The sequence below is a fragment of the Solea solea genome, chromosome 4 (assembly GCF_958295425.1).
Source record: "Solea solea chromosome 4, fSolSol10.1, whole genome shotgun sequence".
NCBI classification, from domain to species: domain Eukaryota; kingdom Metazoa; phylum Chordata; class Actinopteri; order Pleuronectiformes; family Soleidae; genus Solea; species Solea solea.
Window position 1 is genome coordinate 4,187,118 of NC_081137.1, and position 22,824 is coordinate 4,209,941.

At 41.2% G+C, this 22,824-nt stretch overlaps 1 protein-coding gene across 5 annotated transcripts in view; it reads left to right on the forward strand.

Moving 5' to 3' along the window:
• Positions 1-22,824, forward strand: part of cadm1a (cell adhesion molecule 1a) — a 370,896-nt gene that overhangs the window by 84,886 nt on the left and 263,186 nt on the right. The window lies entirely within an intron of this gene.

Below are 22,824 nucleotides of genomic sequence, written 5' to 3' on the forward strand. Positions count from 1 at the left end.
TGCGCAGTGACTCTCCCAACCCATCGCTGCAGCAGCTGATTTCACTGATGAAAGCGGCCTGTGTGATTGAAGGTGTCTCAATCAATTAAGTCAGGTGCCGTAATTTTTCCACTCCAACGAAAACCTGCCGCCGCCGCGCGTCCTCGTGAATTCCCTCCCAGAACAAAAGGACCAAAGATTCCCCAGCTCTAAGAGGGAGAAATATTAATCAGAAAGGGGTCACGGAGCCTCAACACTGAAATGCTCTCATCCAAAAAGCAGAGAGTGATGTGATGTGTTCACTTTGATGCCAAGGCTGATTCATTATTGATGGGATAATGGCTCAGTAAAAAGGTCTAAGGCCCATTTCATCCCCGCTGGTACCAGGAGACAACCTCCCATTTTGGGGAATGTGAAAATGCAGTTCAGACTGACAGGTGCATTTTAAAACTGCACAGCAACTGGTTCATGTATATATATATATACATATATATGTATGTATGTGTGTGCATATATGTATATATATACACATATGTATGTATATGTATATATATATATATATGTGTGTGCATATATGTGTATATATATATATATATGTATGTATATATATATATGCATATATATATATATATATATATATATATATATATATATATATATATATATATATATATATATATATATATATATATATATATATATATATACACAAGTGAGACAGCTGAACCTGACCGAAAATCAGTGCCCACGAAATTTGTCAGAAGTGATTTCACCTGCTCAGGTTGACTGGATGGACACCTCATACCCCCGCCCGCCCCTTGCATTGCTAATGTGTACACCCCATCGCTGATAGTATTGCTTCACATTGTCGGCTCACAAAGACTAAATGGTGGCACAATAATAACGTCATCAACAGCAAAAAATCTCACACGCTGCAGCTTTAAATGGTACGTTGGACTATGGTTTGCATTGTTGTCATGGTGTAGGAAGTCGTTTCTGTGGCTTGTCTTCTTGTTGTAGTATTCCCCACCTACTCGGGAATAGATTGACCTCACTATTGAAATCAAAGTAAGATGTGAAATCCTGTAGCACTCATTTTCTGGCACATTGCCACCTTAGTGGGATTTTATTCCTCATTGGTAAGCTGCAAATATCCACAAAGGCAGGTCTTTATTTTCTGTTTCTGATGAATCATGTGGTTTCCTCCCACAGCAGCTTCCTCCAGGTTCAAAACCTGGCATGAAATTTTGATGTTTCTACAGCTCATAGAGCAGAAAGGGAAATATGTTACCTAATGGATGAAATAGCGCACGTTGACCTCAGCCAACTCCGTTCTCTTGTTGAAGCATAATACATTTCACTGTCATCTGTAAAAGCTGCAGCCTGGTTATCTCACACACCGAGAGAGGATTTAAAAGGAGAGTTTTGTTGGACATGTTGAGCTTTCCATGTTTCACAAAGAAGTATTGCCAGATTTTTTTTTTTTTAAGTGCTGCCTGGAGCCATGTTTCACCACATCGCTTTCCTCTTTAACTATGAGCGCTGCCTGTCAGATAGCTCATTTGAGGCGATATTGTATGAGCTCCTCCGTCTCCTCGAGACAGAAGGAATACCCTTTAAATTCATTGCATTCCTCCACATTGGTACATGTATTACCTGTCTAGACGTCTCCCGTCTTTTTGAGATGTTCCAGGAGCAAACGTGTAATGCACTCAGCTGTGAGCGACGGCAAGGCAGAACAAAACATGTCAGCTGGACTCGCACGTCAGTGCAAATAATCCATTTTGCCTTGTTTTACCATGTAAATCATTTCATCCCTGGCAACCGTTCTCACTACTACAGTATCTAAGGACCTGTTTAGTCACAGCTCAATAATAACCACAAGCTCAGAAGCTATCATGTGCGCAACCTGTGTGTGGAAGCAGCTGCGAGTGTTTGTACCCATTATTTTAGCCAGTGATGAATCTCATCTCCAACCACCTTTCTCGTCTAATAAATCTTCCTCTGGAAGCATAAAGATGATTGATGGACGAGGCAGTTAAGAGACACGCCTTGGTAGCGTAAAAAGGCTGCGGTGTTGGAAACAGACGGGGCAATGATGGCAGCTTTGTGCTCCACGTTACACCTGACTGTTGCCGACTGTTCCTCTTAATTGCTCGCTTCGAGGTGTTTTCACGGCAGGGGACGGTAAGCAGTTGAGCCAGTGCTCGGCAGTCGGGTGGATTTGGCTGTCGGTGAAGAATCATATCTACCCGTCACGCGATAAATTGAGAACAAGTGCCTGCGATAGAGAGACACCCAGCAGCCTCACGTGACCTTTCACACAGGCTTTTAGCCACAACTGACAATCAATATTGTAATGCATAAAAATCGTAAATGACACTCAGTCAGCCAAACACCAAAAGGAGCAGTGAATCAAGTTCCTAAATTAAATACATTTTTGTTACTTACTTATTGGTTTAGATCTATTTTACTATAATGTTGCAGAATGTTTAATATTTCTGTGTTATTGATGTTCTGCGTTACCTAAAACAAGATGACTCGCTCCTACACCTCATTCAACACGCGTCCCAATGGACTGGAAGGCACACACACCACAGGCCCTTGAAGGGATTGTTTGGAATTGTTCAAATGGGGTTGAACAAGGCGCTGGTACACCGTCGGCGCATCACACATAGCTCGCTGCACTCTGCACACTTCCTGTGCCGAGGAAGCAGCTCGGGGCAGGCGAGCGCAAGCTCAGCGAAACACGGCTGCGACTGGGGACGAGAGAAAAGCAGATTTTTGCTATTTAACGCACACACAAAAAAGGCTCACCTGATAGTGTCTGCATCAGCTTTTTAAAGAGAAATCCTCACAATTGTACATGATTGTTCTTCCCAACAGGGAAAGTTAGTTTCCACTAAAACCACTCACTCTTTACACCAAAGTCCATTGACAAAAACAGTGATTTTACACTCACAGAAGACTGGAGTGATGGGTTTATTGCTGCTTCTGTTAGTGGCTTCCATTGTGCTTTTGTGTGCACAAAGATGTTGGAAAGCCTTTTTAAACACAAACTGGCCAATCAAGGCAAGTCAATTAAAGCGTAAATAGCTGTTTTTGTCAATGGAGTCTCGTGAAGGAGATTGAATAGTTCACAAAGCAACACGACTATGCAAGATACTCACTAGTACCTCGTAAAGCCCCACTTTAAATGTCCAGAGTTATGAAATATCTGATAAAGCATAGGTGACTGACTGTGTGCCATGGAGAATAGGTTACAATTCAACTATCACTGGGTAATACTGAGGCAGTTTTTGTATTCTCACTCATTGGCACAAGCTTTTTCCCAAATTGCCGAGACTAAAACCAGAAATTGCCAGCACAGTTTCCCCGACAGTTCCCCATAAGTTTCAGCAACATTGTTTTGTTGACTTTGTTGAGCAGTTTGTCATATTTACTTTCCAATCATAGTTTGTGTTATTAATAAAAAAAAAAACTGCTCACAGTTTGTCCTGTTTGTATTGAGATGCTGCCTTTTGCCAATTGCAGCAGATTGGTCTTAGGGCCCTGACACACCAATCTGAATATTAGTCATCTGGCACTGTTGGGCCATTGTCGAACATTTGTCACCATTTTGTGCCGTGTCCAGCACTGTTTGCACTCACATTGTGTGTGTGTGTGTGTGTGTATTCACTCGAAGTCCGAGAAGTGTGATGTCATTACCATAACAACAAGCTGTCCCCGACAGTCAGTTTTGTGCAAAGGTTATTGGTATTGCAGCAGCGTGATGTTGAAGTTTGCCAAGAAAAGAAAAGCTGAAGAGGAGAACATGGTGGTCAAAGAGGAATTTAGAGAGGGATGCATTTTCTCCCTTGCAGTCAAACACCGAACTGAGCTATTGTATGTTCCCGTGACATTGATGTTTTGAATAATACTTTCATGGATCACTGCTTTTACAGGAAACCACGTTGTTCAGACAGCAGCTAGTTTTAAGACACTGTTGGCATCACTTCAGTGTTATAGTACATAAGTATCAGTATTAGTATTGATACTATCTTCCATTTACACGCCTTTTCTAAAGAAAATATAAAATTACTCTGAATAGGACCTATTTGACCGATTTCACTCGCCATTATTATGTTTTTAGATTCAATTGAACTACTTCAAAGCACCTTAGTTGTTGGCTGTATGGAAAACCTGGACAGAACCCAGTGGATCATCAGTCTATTTTGGATAAAACATGCTACCAATTAATGTAGAATTAATTCTAGTTTCTTGTATACAATGTTGTCATGTGTACCTTTAGTGGTGTGCATGGGCGGGGCAATCACTAATGGACTAATGGACAAAAATGCTGGGGGCTAAAGTGCCCTCTTGAGTTAAAAGCCAGGGTTTTGAATGGAATTATTTTATGGAATCTGCTTCTTGCGACAGGTAAAAAAACAAAAAAATGAAATGAGTTACAATTTTATTTTTAGTGACATATTAGATCCAGTTCATTGGGATATAAATAGTCAACTTTCAGGTGACGAAAACTGCTCCAAAATGCAACTTTAACTTGCTAAATTTGGCCCCAGGTCGGACTCGAGGTACCTGCCCTTCCAAACTCGTCTCTCATTAACATTCTGACAGATTCTCAAATCTGGTAAATTGAGACTTGACCTTCCCGTGAACCCTGCTCTGCTTCTGGTCTCCATGGAAACGTATTTAACCTTACCCCCCCTCACCCCCCCCTCCTGTTTTGTCATTTTCAATTAAATATTTTGTCTGCCGTCATGTCACTGCAAAATGAGCTAATTACGACAACGGACGGGAGTCACACTGTGAAGGAAGGCAGGGGTCCTGCGATGATGTCTGATGGATTAACATGCCTGTTTACTTTAGATTCATTCACTAATTCACTGCGTGTCGCTGTTTGCGGCGAGCCTTCCACAGTGTTGTGCGAAGCAGCCACTGTGCTGACACTTTCTTTTCCGTCAGTCAACAAGCGCTCGATAGTTCAGTACGGCACTGAAGATCCAGCTCCGGTTTCAGGAAGCCCAACTTTATAGTCGAGCACCTTAATGGTCTTAATGTGCTCTTCTTTAAGCAAACATAAGTAAACATCAAAATCTATAGTGGCTGTCAATAAGAGGCATATCTGAATATAGTTACTTTAAGCAAAGTCCACTTCTGAATCTTCTTCAATGCACTGCTTTTTATGCAACAGTAGATTTTTTACATTAAGTCAATGCACCATCGTTTTTCCTCGGTCTACTTGTTTCAGCTTGAGTTCATGGAGTTCATGGAGGTGGACAGATAAATAGGTGCATTAGCAATGTCCTGTCCTATTTTCCCAAAACATTCAGTGACTTGTGGCCACCTATAGCTTTCCTCTCTTTAACACAGCATATTAGTTCACCTTAACACGCTGAACTACCTCCAATTTCCCAAAACTACCATTTAGGCTTCGGATTAGACAAACAGTAGATGTCCATATGTGTCTATTCTCTTCCATAGTTTTCTGGTTTAAGAGAAAAAAAGTTCCATGTTCCCCTTCATTGTTCAGCAACCATGCTGTAATGCGCTGGAGATAAAGTAATATTGTAAATATCAATAAATATCGATTCATACTCTCATATTGTTAATGCACCCTTATATTTGAGCAAGTTTTTCTTTTTTTATTTTAAATGAAGTTAATGTTGAGGCGGCTTCATATTGACTATAGGCTTTTCAATCACAGTCACGGCTGGATTTATAGCAGATGGAGTAGGAAAGCCTTCTATCAAGAATTAAGAATACTTGATTTTGTAGTTTTTTTTTTCCTCCAAATGTTTTCAAAGGATGACATTGAACTGTGTCAACGTTGTTACCCGAGTGCTTCCCCTTGTCCAGACATTTCCGATCCCATTTACAGTACAAGGCGACTGAGATGAGCTGCTCAGGAAGTCACCGTCGGTTAATAAAATGCCATCTGAGAGATTCGGCTGTGCGTGCAGTTTTCCCAGCAGGGATGCTTCAGAGGAAGAGTGAAGACATTACTCTTTAATGCCCCTGTTGAATAACCATGGGCTGGCTAATTTATAGAGGCACCGCAAAGGTCAAGCAATAGGGCAAGAATATATACTGCTGGAGGTTATTGTCAATATTGCAAAATTGCAATTACTCCCGCACTCTTCAAAGAGGAAGGAAAAGGCAAAGGTAAATCCAATGTTAGCTCTCAATATAAATCAAGATCCAATCAATTTACTGTACAGTTATGTCTGTATTTTTGCCAGATAGTGACAGTTATATCGAGCGTCATAATTAGCCGCTGCGTTTGTGTGGGTGGTCGGGAGTTTCATCATCAGCGGGTGTTTTCTCCCTCTGCTCTGTCCACATTTGTGCTCACGTTTCCTTTTACAGCAATTGATTTAAAATTAGGGGTGGAACAATATCACTTTTTCGTGTCCAAAACCGCTATCACAAACCAAAAGTCATTTAATATGTTTAAACGTACAGTATATACAGAGGCCATAAGAATGTGCAATATAGAGTGTCTTATATCCTTTTTTTCATCGCAACCTAGACAGTCTGATAAAAGATATATATATTTTCACCAACTATATAAACACACTTGAGCAACAAGTACTCAAAATGTTAAAAATCGGATTGAATTGTGAAATTTGTTCACCTGGCTCATTTTTATGAACCAAAATGAGGTCTAATTTTGTGACTTCTGCACGATTATTGCTACTTTATAGCACAACAAAACAATGTGATAATGAATCAGACCTTTGACTCAACAACACGTAAGAAGACTAAAAAAATATGTGACCTGTAAAACCCCCCCCCCAGGATGTCCATATAAGGAGTTGTGTATTATTCCCATGGCAATTTACCATTAGTTCTAGCCATTTTAAAGACATAATTATGTGCAACTGTGTAAAACATTATTCTTCTCCCATAAAGAAGACATTTATTTACATTCTGCGCATAGCATGCAATATATAGGATTTTTATTTGTCTGATATCCGGTGCAGTGATACTCCATATCTTGTCAGCTCATCCCTATTTAAAGAAGGGAATCTCCCAAGAATAAGTTTTGCTGAACATCTTCTGAGTGAGAAGACATTTTGTTCGTCTCCCCCTCGTCTCCCCCTCATAACATTAATTTGTCTCAGCTAATTTCACAGCCTGCCTTCGTGCAGCTGGGAGCAGAAAAGCGCGGGCTTTGCTGTAAATCCCCGTCACAGGAGAATCTGTTTACTCTCAAATTCTTAGCAGCAGCTAAGCTGACTCTCGCCGCCTTTCTTCTCTTGGCCCCGGCTCTCGTTTGTCAAAGGGTGCTTGAGCAAACGGGAGCACGCGGAGTCGAACACAAGTACGGGAGTCACATTTCGCCTTGAAGATACATAACTCATTATGTTTGTTTGGGTTTTTTTTTTTTTTCTTCCCCCATGCTGCATGTCACTGCTTTAATATAAAAGAATAAACACGAGTGACATTTAAAAAAAATTCAATAACTTGCAATGCGTGTTGAGTCACTTTGGTTTTCTTTTAAAGGAGTGCGTGATTTCCTGGTTGAATTTACTGCCAACACGTATTCAGTTCAATAGCTTTTTTTATTATTTGCTGCAAGAGGAGCAGTGTGTTATGACTTTATTTACTATGTGCCGTTAGACAATGGCTATTCTGATAAAGTGAACCAGAATATGACATAGATATCGCCATCAAAGGCTTGAAATAAAAACAGTATTGAGCTTAATTTGTCCAGTCTGAGTCACAATATGTGGACCTGTTTACATCTTAACCATATTCCATGTTATGTCTCATGTTTTCTACCGTTTTATCCTCCACGTGAGGGTCCTTCTTGCTGTGAGGCAACTATGCCAGCCACTTCATCACCGTGTGCCCAGACTGGAACATGTAACGGGCAATTATTGGTTTAGGACCCTAACCCCAAACTTTCTATATGAAAACTCGTCTTATATTCCGCTTCCTCGTGTTATTGTTGTGGAGCGTGGACAGGGAGATGAATGAACACGTAAAAAATACGTTGTGTTTTTAAATCACATTGGGATAAATAAAATAAAAGAAATGGAATGAATTTGTCACTGCCTGCCATGCGTTGGTCAATATAGGGGGGAAAACACTATTTATACTTTAAAGTATTTTCATCTCTGCGTGGTATTTTTTTGAATCCACTCCAAAGTGAATCAGGTTCAAATCAGTGACACTGATAAATGTCGATTCACTCCTGTAATCTCTCCCACGGCTACTATTTCTCATTTGAAGCGTGGACATTTACAACTTAATACATTTACCATACATTTGCCACCTTAAACTTATGCGAAAATTTAAAAAAAAGTGTCAAAAAGAAAGACATGTGTAATTAGTCATGGATGTCCTGGAATGGATCTCGGGGTTTGTTTCCACACATTCACATGTTTTAATTTGATCCGAGGGGTTTCCAGATTATCAGCATGGGTTGTTTTCAGGGACTTGTCCAGCCATTTCAGATGGGCTGGCTCTCCTGCCTTCAGGAAATCTGCGATTTTACACATTTCGCTGCCAATGGCTCAGGCCAGCTGTAATATCTCAATTGGCTTAACAGTAAGACATTCTCCAAATTTAGTTCTGAATAAGCAAATCCTATAATTCGATGCCTTTTAACAAAAATAAATAAACTCCTAAATTATATATCGAAGGTACTCACAGAGGCTGTGATCCACTCTTTATCAGAAACGAGGCACAACAGGGATCTAAAGAGTCTTTGCGGGGCTTGGAATTACTCCTCTAATAAAGTCCAGACTAAACACAGTTTGTGGGTGATTATAGTGGTAGTTCCATGTGCTGATATTGCCGATTGTAAAACATCAAGCTGCCTTCTCTTATGAGCACAAGCTGGGTGGTTAGGGGAAATAAAAGCGCGTCGACAACGGCACAGAAACTCGTTCTTTGTCCGACACTGTAGGCAACATCCCCGGCTGCTACTCTTTCAATATAGACTTGTTTTTCCTTTACACATGCTTCTATATTATTAATAATGAAACATAACTACCTGCTGAGTAGCCTATTCTGTCCACTGCAGTGTGTTACCGGGCACATGTCACATTAAGTGCTCCGTTTTTCTGGGTTCTGAAGGGTATACTGTAATGTTGACGCTGTGTAATGAGAATAATTTCATTTGCACAAACCAATTTCTCTAAATGAAACTGAAAATAATAATAATAGTGATAATAATAATAATGAAAAAAGGCAGTGAATTCCTGTTCTGATGAGAGCCTGGGTTTTTTTCTTTCAGAAAGGAAAATGAAATGCTCTCAGGGTTGTTCAGCATAGTTTTTTTTTAATAGTTTTTATTTGTGTTTTTATGCTGCTCCGTGTACCGTACGTGTAGGTTGGATTATTTTATTCTCTGACTTCCTATGAGGCTTCCTGGCCTCCCACTGCCTTTCAAATGTCAAAAGCTTACATTATCACATGACGAAACACACCGATTTTGTATGGATTTAAGCTACTCCGACTTCAATTTTATACATTTAACAGAGCACAGATGCAAAAAAAACAGAGTAGGGTTAAGTTTTATTCGTCAAAACTGGCAAATAATCAATGTAGGACCATGCTTCTGTATTATATCACAACTAGGGATGAGGTGATGCGATACTCGGTGTCGGTATCACAGGTCAAATATCAGTCTATATGATCCAAACCCTAAATATCACACAAGTGCTTCTATAAGCACTTTAATGTGGGTCACACGATGGCATAGTGGCTGGCACTGTTGCCTTACTGACCTGGGTTCACGACCTGTTCCGACTGATGGAGCTTTCTGTGTGGATGTTTCCCCCGTGTCCCCGCCAATTTATCTGCCATCGATGAACCACCATCAAAGCATCAAAGTCGGGTGGTACTGAAGCTGCAGTGGCTGTAATGACTGCTCGAGCCACGAGGGACATCACAGATCTTATATCCCGTGCATTTAATACAGCCATTGCAGCTTCAGTACCATCGAATGCTCATGAGTAACAGCTGCGTGCGCGTTTGTTATTTTCCGGGACTTGTCCATGGTGCTGAAGCTGCAGCGACGCAGGATGTCGCGTTGTCCGATGTATCTCGTGCAGCAGTGTGTTGCAGTTATTGCAATTATGTTTTTCCTACTTTTACTTACTTTTTTTGCGACATGATGGTCCGCCCACAAAATGTTTGCCGCTGCGTCAGACTTCGGCAAACAACCCTTCATACTGCATTAAATGTTTTGGATTTGCTGTAAAGATGAAGACACACAAACTAAAGTTAGTCTGTGAGTCTTTTGTGAGTAAAAATAAGTTTTCAAAAATAAAAGACAAAAAAAGCAGGAAGAAGAGGGAAAAAACAAACTCATCCTGCAGCCAAATTCTCTCTTTAAAGGTTTTTCATGGTGGATGCTTCATTCAGTAAAATGAGGTACCATTACCATGGTTTCTGGTTGGATTCATTAGCACACTGATCATAATGAAAAAGATAACAAGCAGGAGATGAAAGGAGTGGATTTTACTCCCTGCCACTGTTCCCACAAATTAGGCATCTGTGAGAAACAACACATCTATCTGTGTCGCGCATAATGTGGATAATGACACAGGAATATATATATATTTTTAATTCCTCTGTAAAGAAGGGAACGACACAGAGGAGAGGAAATGAAAATTGGGGGGAATGGTGACCTTTCGGTTGCAGCCCGCGCTATCGCCTCACATGGAAACAACATTTGTATCCCTGGCAAAATTCACTTCCCTTCTGTTGCCCTGCTGAGAATAAATGAAGCTTCTTCAGGACCCTCGCTGTGGCTCTGGAACGAACTGGAAAACTTTGAAGCACTGAAACTGGCACGAGTCCCTCCATATTAAGGACGCCACACATGAGGCAGGCGACTCGTTGAGCCGGGCGGCCAAGTCTGTTTGGTTGATGGCAGATTTTCACCCGCAACCTTTTTTTTAAATCCCTAAATTGTCCAGCAGAAGCGTTCAGTTATTGTCTCTTATAGTTCAGGGTTACCAATGTAAACACAGTTACATCCAAACCATCCATTTTTTCCACCACTTGATCTTACACATGTGGGGTCGCTGGTGCCAATCCCAGCTGACATGGGGCGATAGGCGGGGTCACAATTTACCTGCATGTTTTTGGAGAACCTGGAGAAAACCTATGCACAAGAACATGCAACATGAGAACATGCAAACTCCAAAAGAAAGAAAGATCCTTGATTTCTGACCGGGTCTACATTCAAAACAGCTTTATAACAATTATGTTACGTATTTCCTCTTCCGCGGATTTGGGCAAAATGGGTTTAAAACCAACCATCCTCACGTTTTGTTTTGCGGTAGAGGGGGGCAGGGAAAAGCAAGACTCCCTCGGTCAATTGCAGTTTGTTATTTACGTGATCATCTTCAGATTATGGATTAACAAATCATGTCCAACTCTGTCTTGTTATTAAAAAAGTGCACAACAGGAGATGGAGGTTATGGCCACAGAATTGTTTTCAGACCAGGTGCTAACCATGAGCGCTTTTATTATTTTTATTAGTATCAACAAAAGTATTGCTCTAAAGAAATTTTAGTTTGCTTTGAATCCATTCTTTGATCCAGTTAATTATTCTACAGCCCCAATCATATCGGATTATGGTTTTTTTCTCTTTTTCTCTCTCACTTTTCCTTCTTTATGTCTGCTATGGTGTTGCAATGTATTAATTTCCTGCCTTTGAATAGCGGCCGCTCCGTGTTTTTATCGCCTCACAAATCATGTGGCGTTTTACCCGGCGACAGGTTGGCTTTGGCCACCAGCTGGAAAAATGAACTCAGAAAGCAGAGAGAGAGAGAGAGAGAGAGAGAGGGGAAAAAAAAAAAGGATAAAGTTGGTTGGCTCACCTTCTGGATGGACATAGCCAGCCTGACAGGTCAGCCAATTTGGATGTGTTTTTTTTTTTTCCCCCTTCTTGGCCGAAGAGCAGAGGACTGTGGGTATCCTCCTGCTCATCAGCAGCGATGCTGTCTGTCAACACGTGTCCGTCAAGTGCAGCCCCGTTGTCACATTCTGCAGCTTTCATTTCGCAGTGTTGCTGATTCAACCGGCGCTCTGACAGCTGCTACTCCTGTAATCTCTGTATCCGCTCCATCAAATGACACTTGGCCCATTTGCTGCACTCCTCACATCCCCTATATGACCGGCCTTAAATAGCTGAATATGTGATCGCTGCATGGACCGCTGTAAAATCTTGTTTGGCTGCTCTGAATTACTGCCAGATAGTCGTAGGGAGGGAGGGAGGAGAAAGAAACACAGTGTCGCATTACCCCAAATTAGTTTCTGACTGGTTAGCTTTATAACCGCGTCTTTAAATTGGTCTTTAAATTGCTGAACAAATCAGGCTTTATTTTAATTAAAACGATTAACAAGTTTGAGGCAACAAATTGGATAAATAACCACCTTCAAAGAAGCTTGCGGCCGCTGCGATGTTAACACGTGTGATTGGCGAAAGTCTTCCCCTTTTTTTATCAGGTGCTGTGTTATTAATGCACATTTCCTGAAAGGTTTCCTTTCAGAATGACAAAGTAATGCCGAGGCATTTTTTGTTTTAAGTTTCGACCTTCGAGCGGCAACTTGTGGCTTAAGTGTTTTGTCAGTTTAGTGGAAGTAAAATGTAGTGAAAGGGCCAGTGAGCGGCTTTATTACATCAGAATATGAAAATAAACACCCTCGCCAGTGAATGCAGTACCATGTTTAAAATAGTGCCGGATGAATTACCAGCGCATTATTTGATTTTGACAACTCATGAGCTGTCTCTAGGCAACTGTGGGGAAGGGGAGTAATGGGAAATAATGCTCCTCGACCTCACAGAGTCTTTCAGAGGCATCTTTTATTTTTGGGTTTTTCCACTTATGAACTATAAGAGAGGGAAGCCCTGGCTGTCTGACTTGGAGAGAACCCCCCCCACAACCTTACCCCACTGTGGCTCCACTGAACACCGTGGAAATACAGAAAACAACACTGTTGGATTATCTTTGCTTCTTCCTCTTCCTCTTCCTCGTGAATGTCGTCATTGCCGTTAGTGCAACACAAACAGGCATATTAGTTTGTAGGTCAGGATCAATGTTAAGAGTGCTAAATGCTATTAGAACATAGTATGGTTTCTTTTTATTTGTCCATTCTCTTTTTAAGACATAATGGCAGCGCTTGTGTGTCATCATGTCGCAGCCAAAGTAATAGCGGTGTTGGAAATTGATTTCAGGTGCAGCAGTGGCTTTTTTTTTTTTTAATATGTGAGGTTTATATGGAAGTGACGCTCAGAGACATCTCTGAGGCTAACAGTCGTCACGTTCGCTCGTCTATAAAACTTAATGACATTTCAGTTTGTTTATAGTTCCTTGGATTTATTACGGGATTCACAGAGCTGCAGGACGTATATCTATAAATGCATGTACACTGATTTATATTGATTTTATTGCTGGAGTATTGTCGAAAAATACTCGGTGAGTGAATGTTTCTGCCCCTTTTTTTCCAAGATAACTTTCACTTTCGATATCTAGCAGGTATTCAACCGTTCTGGAATTATGGTACTGAGAAGTGCGCATGCCAAACCGGTACTTTGGCCCCAGAAGGGTTAACATTCAGACCTGGGAATTGGGTCCCAGTTGACTTTGAGAAACTTAATTGTGACAGTTTGTCGGCGTTAAAAAAGGTCCGCGATGAGGCTTTGACTCGTCAGCACAGACTCGTCTTCGGGGCTCGACTTAGTTTCCTCTTGTTTCGTTTGACTTTAGACTTCAATGTCGGACTCGATGCTGATTTAAGACTTGGACGCCGCCTTGCCACGGCTCTGATGCGGACCCACTGACAATCACCCGATCTGCTCGGCAGCCACCAAACGGGAAAAAAAAAAAACAACACAAAACCAAACTGTCCTGTGATATTTTCCTCCTTGAGTAAACATCAGTGAGCGTTGCATAAGTCCACCAGTGATGCATGTAGGCCATGTTTATGCTGTCAGCTGTCAGTTTACCAGCTCCACTCTCTATCTCCACTTCTATCATTCTCTTTTAAGTGTCGACAACACAGCTGTCTCCCCTTTTATCTGTTTATCTGTTGATTCTCTTTTTTGTCTATCTCAAATGCTTGCTGCACTTCTCTCTTATCTTGAGTTTGTGTCCCTTGAGTGTCTGCCTCTCTCCTTCCCATACGTCGTGGCCTTTGTCTGCAGTTTGAGACTCAGTTCTGTGACACGACCCAACAACAGGGATATTTCGGGACCAAAAGAAGAAGAAGTTCTTGTGATCTTCTAATCTTAAGCATGTCCCCCCCCACACACACACACACACACTCTTTTGTGCCATATTGAGACTTGCGTACTGTAAATGAAAATGTCAGACTGTGTGTGTTGGTGTGTTTTTGTGTTCTGCCGCTCCAGTGGGTTTATTCTTCAGGGATACAGGCTCACCTGTGAGACATCATTGTTTCTTAGTGACGGGTCAAACGGAGCATCTCTACAGGGAGAGTTCAGCTCCAAAGTGATGGCTCCCTCACTCTGTATTCTTCTCAATTAGTAGCTGGTAGATGCCTCGCAGCTTCGATAAACAGCGGTTTCCATCAGATGCTAAATCTCTTCCTCGCGGAGAAATTCTAGACTTTTTTTCCCCCCCCTTTTCTCCGTGGACTAGAATTGAAAATGATGAAGCCATTAGTGGACACAGAAAAATTACTTGTAGATAACTGTGATTGAACATATGCACATTAAGTAGAAATAAGTAGGACTTGTCGACTGTGGCTCCAGTGATACGATGTCATTCAACTTGTCCTCTCGTGATGTTTCAGGGATGAAACATCTGGCCAGATGTGGCTGAATGTTCCCTTTTTTTGATGACCTTGTCGTTTAAGTTTAAACGACAAAGTTCGAAGTATTGCACTCTGCATTACCGTAATTACACGACGGTAAAGAAAACGGTTTCCGAAAGCTATGAAGTTGCACTTCAAATCCAACATGTGGTTATTACTGTAATTTCACTTGTGTTGTTGCGTCTTAGAGTACCATTTTCTGGCCTGTTTATGGACATTGAGCTGTTAATAAATGCCAGATAATGAAAGTTATTCTGGAAAACGGGGCATAAGCGCTGACTCACAGGACACATTCTAGCCCTTGTTATAGTTACAATAAGCATGGAAGTCCAGACAGACATTTTGAGGCTTAGGTGTTAAAGGGTTAAACATTATTAGGCAGATTATAGTGATGGACCACAAGTGTTCATGAAATATCTATTTAAATAGCAAGTTTTTTTCCGTATAATTTGTTTTTAAATTATACGTTTATGATCAAATATGAATGTTTAATCAGACGGAGAGAAAAAAAGCAAAGGAATCAGGGTTTTTTCCTTATGTCCAGGAAATGATTTCCACTGCATTAAGTGATTATGTGAACTAAGATAGCATTTGAAATGTAAAGCTAATGAATGCATATTCTGACTTAAGTCCTCTTCCGTCCGCAGCTTTAAGGAAATATTCCTGCTTTACAATCTCCTCTCAACCTTAACCACATGTAATATGGCTGTAGCCTCCGCTGCATGTGTGGATGTTGTAGTTTGCAGCAAAAAAAACCCAGGAACGCCTTTCATGCCTCTGCACATTAAGCATCTTGTACAACTGCAAGGTAGCAGTCAAACATGGCTGAACCTCACCTTTTTATTAATTCAGTCTGCAGTCTGTCTTGAGGGCTACAACTCTGAACACCGCTGCAACACCGAAATGTTACGCTTTTGCCCAACCCGGAGCCTAAGATGTTTTGAGCGGAACCAAAATAGTATTTCGAGGTGGAAAATATGCCTCGTGATGAAGATATAAAGGAGAATGCCGTAACTGGAGCCAGAAACCACACACTCCTCCTCCTTCGCATCGATTCTTGACCTTTTTCCCCCCGCACACATAGCCTAAAGGTGAATTAAAGTGGAGTATTACAGCCCAGAATTGTTTCAAGACTTTTTTTTTCCAAGTGGTCACACAGGGTGAAATCAAAGTGAGGCTGACAATTCCCTGATGAGACAATGGGGTCAATGCTGCCATTTGGATTAGACGCAATAACCATTTTTCTCCACGGGCTTCCAACCTCCCCTCCATCCCTCATCCTTAAACCATTACCATCAGGTATAGTGCCACACTTGAGGAAATACTTCCATTTGTCAAGGGCGGGTTTCGTCTTTCTTTATCTGCTCACCCATCTATTATGTCAAATGCTGTGTGGAGCTGATGGAGGTCTAGTTTCAGGGCTCAGGGAGGGGAGATTAGTGCACCCACGCTTCCTGCCACAGTTGACCTCTGGTCGCCAAGGCTGCTTCGCACATAAGAGCAAGGATCTTGTAAAAGGCGGGAGGAGACAAAGAGGCAGAACAGGCCAAAGTCAAATCCCCCCGTGGTGCGGAGAATTTCCTGCTCTCCGTGGAGCTGTAAAAAAAACTGTATAAGCCGAGGACACGGTGCCGGGGAGGACGACGCCGATCGATGAGATTTGATGAACAATTTGAGCCAACAACAAAATGGCAGGAGTTTGATGCAGCTAATGCATGCTGCCCATGCACCCGGAGCTTCACAGCACCTGGATGAATGTGCCTCTTTCTTTGCAAATACCACAGATATTAGTATGTTAGGGAATTCAGCTTTTGTTGATTACTTCTCGATGAATCAAGTCATCGTTTGGTCCATAAAATGTCATAAAATGTTGAAAAATATCGATCAGTGTTTCTCAAACCTGGAAATGAAGATGTTCTCAAATGTCTTGTTTTGTCCTCAAACCAAAATTATTCGGTTTTCATGGTTATATGGAAAGAAACCAGACAATGTTCACATTTAAGAAGCTGAAAAAATCAAATAAACTGGTTTTAATTCATTAGTAAACACTCAAACCGAATAATAATCGATTATCAAAATAGTTGACGATTAATTTAGTTATTGAGTTATAGTTTCAGGCCTAACATTAACACATTAAACAGGAAAGGATAAAGGAAATACACAAGGAATCGGAGAAAATGTCGCAAGAAACGATGATGATGATGACTTCCTTTTACTGAATAATTCGAAAATAAATACCCTTCACGATTCACGATGACAAAAGTAGTCATCAAAGAAATAAACCTCGGACAGGTCAGCGCGTTTGATTTCTGTTGGACGTTACAGCCGAGCGCTTTGTCTGAGTTGATAAAATATGGTGACACATTTGGAATAAAACGGATAATCACCAGTCACCTGGAAGTACATAAACTGAGTCTGATTTTCAAAAAAAAAAAGGCAGGTTATTACAACCTGTAGTTATGTTTTACTGTCAGAAAATTAAATTTGCAGCAGCTGGAGGAATTATGAGAGAAGTGAAGAAGGAAGTCAGGAAATGTAGTGAAAAGTACCGAGGTTCCGGTGGTTGAATGGTTTGACTTTGAAACCTACAACCTGAACTGTGTTCAGGGCCCATATGAAAGTAATCATTAAAACCGAGACCATTATCCTTTCCAAAACCAAAACCAAGTACTGTGCGGTTGTAACGCTGACCCTCCCATAATCCTAATCACTGGCTTGTTATTGCAATCATGATAATGGTAGGTCTGCTGCCATCGAGGTGCTATTTCAGGAGTCTCTTTCATGAGGAAGTGTCAGGAAGGGGCAAATTACATCCTGTATATGGTCATTAATGTCGGGACACTTGTTTATTCTGGATCTCCTCCGGTTCTCCACGCGGCCCGAACTCTTCGGGCTCTACACGGAAACGCGAGGCCGGCGTGTTGAGATTTGAGAAAACATCCCGTTGCAGGTCCCCAAAAATGCCGTATCCGGGCGGACGGAACACCTCTCCGGCCCAAAAAAGAAAGCGTATTCACCTAATTCAGTTTGACAAACTTAAAGGAGTTCAGTACAAAATTGAGTTACAAATATAAGCAGAACTGTTGCTCACGGTTTATTTATTCTCCTCCTGTTCGTGTGTAAAGGACATTGGTTCCGTGCTTATATTTCACGACACCAATATTTCCCAAACCCCACCGTTGAAAACACCGGTCGCAGTCATTCTCACACTGTAAGCCACTTTTAATCTGCAGTAGCAAAGTAACTGGAGGTGTGAATCAAGAGAGAGCAGTCGACGCTTTGAGCCCAAACCCTCAAACATATTTCTTCCCTTTATTCGCACATTTCATTTTTCTCACTAATTCTGACGGGGACATTTACAGTTGGCAGGAAATGCCAAATTCACACCTAGCGTTTGCCGATTGTGCCCAGTATTGTACTGTCTTTACCGACGTGATAATTCCCGGAGTCGTGTTTGTAATAATGTGTAGACTTCAGTTTTTTTTTCCCCTGAACTTGAAGATTTGGTTTTGGCTTGTGATTAGGTGGGATTTTTAAATGAAGGGACGTTTAAAGCCAAGAGAGAAAACGCACACACACACACACACACACACACACACGAGTATGTGAAACAGAGTCAGATCTGAAGGATTTTGGGAAGACGACGAAACCGGCTCAGTTCAGATGTTTGCAGGTCATATGATGTGATGCAAGCTGCAAATGCAAATGCCGTTTTTTGCACACTTTTTGGTGTCTTAATATTCCATATTTTACATTATCTTAGCTTAAATTTTTTTGCCACAGATTGGACACACTGTGGACAGTTGAGAGCTTTGTCCAGTTCCTACACAATCACTGTAAAATGTGATTTATGAGTCGCAGAAATATCTTGAAGTAACTCGGCCTTTTTTCCCTGAATTTTTTTTGGACAAAAGCGTGGATCCAAATTAGAACGCGATCATCAAACAACAGTTTTTCTTGTCCAACACTTCTGTCGTGTGGTGCTGTAAACTCCCATGTCTCCCACTGGCACAATTCCTGCGCTATTTCCATTCAAACGGATTCATAATGAAGCTTCTAGTGAGACGGTAAAATATACATTGACGTTAAACCATGCCTTGTAATGTACGGTCTATGTGTCACCATCAAGCAGTTCTATTAAAAATGAATTGGTGGCTCGGCTTCCAAGATATAATTGCAAGTGTTTACAATAGGCAGCGCTTCCAAGACCTATCACTCCCCCTCACGATCCAGAGCTAAATTTCACTCCTGTGATGATGGCCATCTGGTCAGACCCGAACATGAAAATGTGTTCAACAACACAGCAAATCTGTGCTGAAGTGGAACAATAGACTCTCAGTAAAACGCCGTCGCGCACACTGTGTACTCTTTATTAGCGACTTATTTTCCCAGTGTTTTGCCCGTCAGTCTCGCTCCGGCCAGAAGAAACGCGGGAGTCTTATGGTAGTTGCCTTTTGGCAGCGGGGGTTAATCAAAGAGGGGCTTTGTTGTAGCAGCAGTCCTTTTATTTTTTTTATTTTTTTTTTGCTTCTGAAGAAGTTGCCAGAAGCTGCTTCTATGGCAGCAGTTGCTCAATCCTCTAAAGTGGGTCAGACTGAGTGGCACACAGAAATTTATATTTAATGTTCCCCGTGGAACTGATGCTTTCGACCATGAATAATTCTTGATTGACAATCACAGCTTTTCCAATATTAGATCCTATGTGGCAGAGGTCACTCGTGCTACGGTTCGGTTTGGTGCAGTACGGTACAGGCAGTGCCCGATGGCCATGTAGCGTGACACCATACTGGTGTGCTGACAATGAAACAACAAACAACACAATGGACAACAATGGAGGACATCCAGCAGCTCTTTTTTTCTGGCTTGGTTTGGGGCTGTTTGTCTCAACAAGACATCGAGCTTTGTCTGAGAATAGACCCGCAGGTACCACATCGTACCAAACCGAACCTTTCCATCTAGAACCAGATGTCGTTCTATCCACAGCTGAACTTATTTCCATAAATCATCGATTATTTCCAACTGTTGTAACTGCGATGTGTCAATATTCACTGTAATCGATAACAAATGTGATGGCGCATTACCACCGAAACAGTCACTTCTCTAAATTCCACTGCAAGCATCACTTGTTGATTCGTTGTCTCGCCCCAAAATTTTATTTTTGAAGCTTTTCCAACTCTTTAATTATAAAAATACAGACTGATGACATCACACTCAAAATAGTCACGTGACACCACCCGGCCAATATCATTGGATTTGTATGAGACGCACACTTCAGAGTGATGAGGTCACCAAAAGTAAATATGACCTGATCTGAAAACCGGAATGAAGAAAACACACGTTTAATCAAAACGAGAGCAAAGACGTATTTTTAGTCAACAAAGTGGAGAAAATTGTTAATTGAACTGAATTAATTTAATTTGCTAAAGAACTGTCCCCGGTTATTTTAATCCTTTCAGGTTTGCCTTATGAAGGTTCACCACATGTGAAATCCTGTGTGAAAATTGGCAAAAAAGAACGTAGAAATATAATTTTATTCTTCTCTCTTTGATATGAAAGTGACATGACAATGACCTTTTGCTTTTTCCTTTATCTTCTTGGGAATATTACTTCACTACACTTCTGTATTCTGTCCATAACCTGTTGTTCATGGTGGGGCCATATTCGGAAATCAGAAGTCCAGCTGATTCTTTGGTTTCCTTTTGTGTCGGTTGGCTCCAGTGTTGCTGCGCCGTTGTTTATGGTCAGCTCCCCTTGTCGCAGCGTGTGTGCCAGTGTAAGTGACGCCCGAATCGTGTCTGGACATTTAACTCCGACCTCAATTGTGCGCCGTTATGGCACAGTAGGTGTGGATTCACTGGCTTGTGTTCGGTGTGTGAAAGTGGCACCACTTTGTGAGCCTGATGCATGAAAGTGGCATTGCCTCACCAGTCAATAGCATGAATTATGTATGGCAGAAGAAGGTGAACGCCATGTTCTGCATCATCTGCAGGCTGCTCCGCAAATTAACATTTGGACAGACATTTGCTGGCTTAAAAGGGAGGGTGGGGGGGGGGGGGCTTTTTTTATTATAATTTTTTTTTTTTCAAATGGCTTGCTTACAGTTTGGAAATAAATACAATCTAGTCATTTTTCTTAACAGTTCTCCCTCTTGTCAAATTGTTTGTGACTGAAGCTGCTCCCACTTCACAGGAGCAGAATAGAAGGCGTGGGCAGTGAAAAGGGCAGATGGGAGCGATCTTTAATTGGCTAGCTTCACGTCAGGTCTAATCAGGACTGGTGTTCTGTCATCCAAATCCTTCCCAAGATTGTTTCTTTGAGAGACAGGCATTCAGCCTGACATGTTCATTTTCCCCCCTGAAGGCAATATCATTCAGGGTTTTCCCTGAAGCCTGATTTGCATAGGACTCGTACTCTCTGCACCTCACCTGTGATTTGCTCTCATTGCAGAGGTTGTTAATAATCCTGCGGAAATATGGCATGCTGATAATCTGATGAGGGGAAAGTAAGTCACTTTTTACCAAACACGGAGCTAATGTCTGAGGAAAGTTTCCTCGCCGCGTTCACATGACATTCAAAGTCTTGTCAGATGAGTTCACACACTGACGATGAAGACTCTCTCAGTCTTTCCTCAGTGTAGCCGCATTTAGATCTCATGTTGTGACATTTCATGTCAAGGCAGACGGAAGCAACAGTGACAATGTGCTAGTAAAGCGAGTAAACTGCAAACAGGTTGGGGTTCGACTGCAGAAGTGAATTCTGCTGCTCAAAAGAAACCTTGTTGTCAGACAGACGAAGGCTTCTTTTCCACCGCCCGTACGCAGCTGGTGGATACACATAAATGCTCCCTCAGTCGGCTCCGGTAGTTTTGCTTGACAGAGAGTGTTAGGGCCAAACCAAAAAATGTCTGGTTCGAGAATAAAGTTTTTTTTTGTCATTATCTAATGTATTATTGTTAAATAGCAGCAGTGCATAGATTTAACCAGCGTTATCCTGGCAGTCGAACACTACCCACTATTTCCTCTACTTTATTCTCATAATATGACAACTTTATTCTTAAAAGATTACAACTTTATTCTGATAATATGTCAACTTTATTCTCATAATATGACAACTTTATCCTGGAAAGATTATGACGTTATTCTTGAAAGATTACGACTTTATTCTCATAATATTACGACTTTATTCTTGAAAGATTACAACTTTATTCTCATAATATGACAACTTTATTCTCATAATATGACAACTTTATTCTGGAAGGATTATGACTTTATTCTTGAAAGATTACGACTTTATTCTCATAATATTACGACTTTATTCTCATAATATTACGACTTTATACTTGAAAGATTATGACTTTATTCTCATACTATTATGACTTAAAAAGATTAAAAAGGAAATTTCTTCAGTTTGGCCCTAATACTACGGAATAACATCAACAACAGGAAACCATCACCACTTGTTACGAACTACTCTTAAAGTGTGTCAACCATTTTCTTTTTTTCAGTGTCAAGCTGCAACAAAGCTCAATTTGTTTATCAGTTTTGGATTTATGTGTCCTGTGATTTCAGCTGCTTAAATGTGTATAATGTCTGGTTTCCCTTCTCCTCTGTGACAGCAAGCAGAATATTTTTTGGCTTGTGAGCCAAACAAGATGTCTGTGGACGTCGTCATGTTGAGATTTAGGAAACACCGAAAGACACTTTCACTATTTGCTGGTATATTTTGTTTTTGGAGCCAAACTGCTAATTGAGAAAGGGCATTAAAGAGTTTAGTGGATAGTGGAAATTAAAATGTGTTGCAGGCCTATAGTTTAGCAACAACTTAGTCCTGATTCTGTGAAACAATTTAATGTCATTGATCATTTATTGATCGTTGTACATTTTATTTTACATTTTTATTTCCCTCATCAGCCTCCATTTCCGTCTCTATTTGTGTGTATTCGGTTTTGTTTCCTAATTGTTAAAATATTGGCAGCATTGTGAGAAGTGTGATGTTACCTCTGTGCAGCTCCTTCCTCCCCCCCCCCCCCCCCCCCCC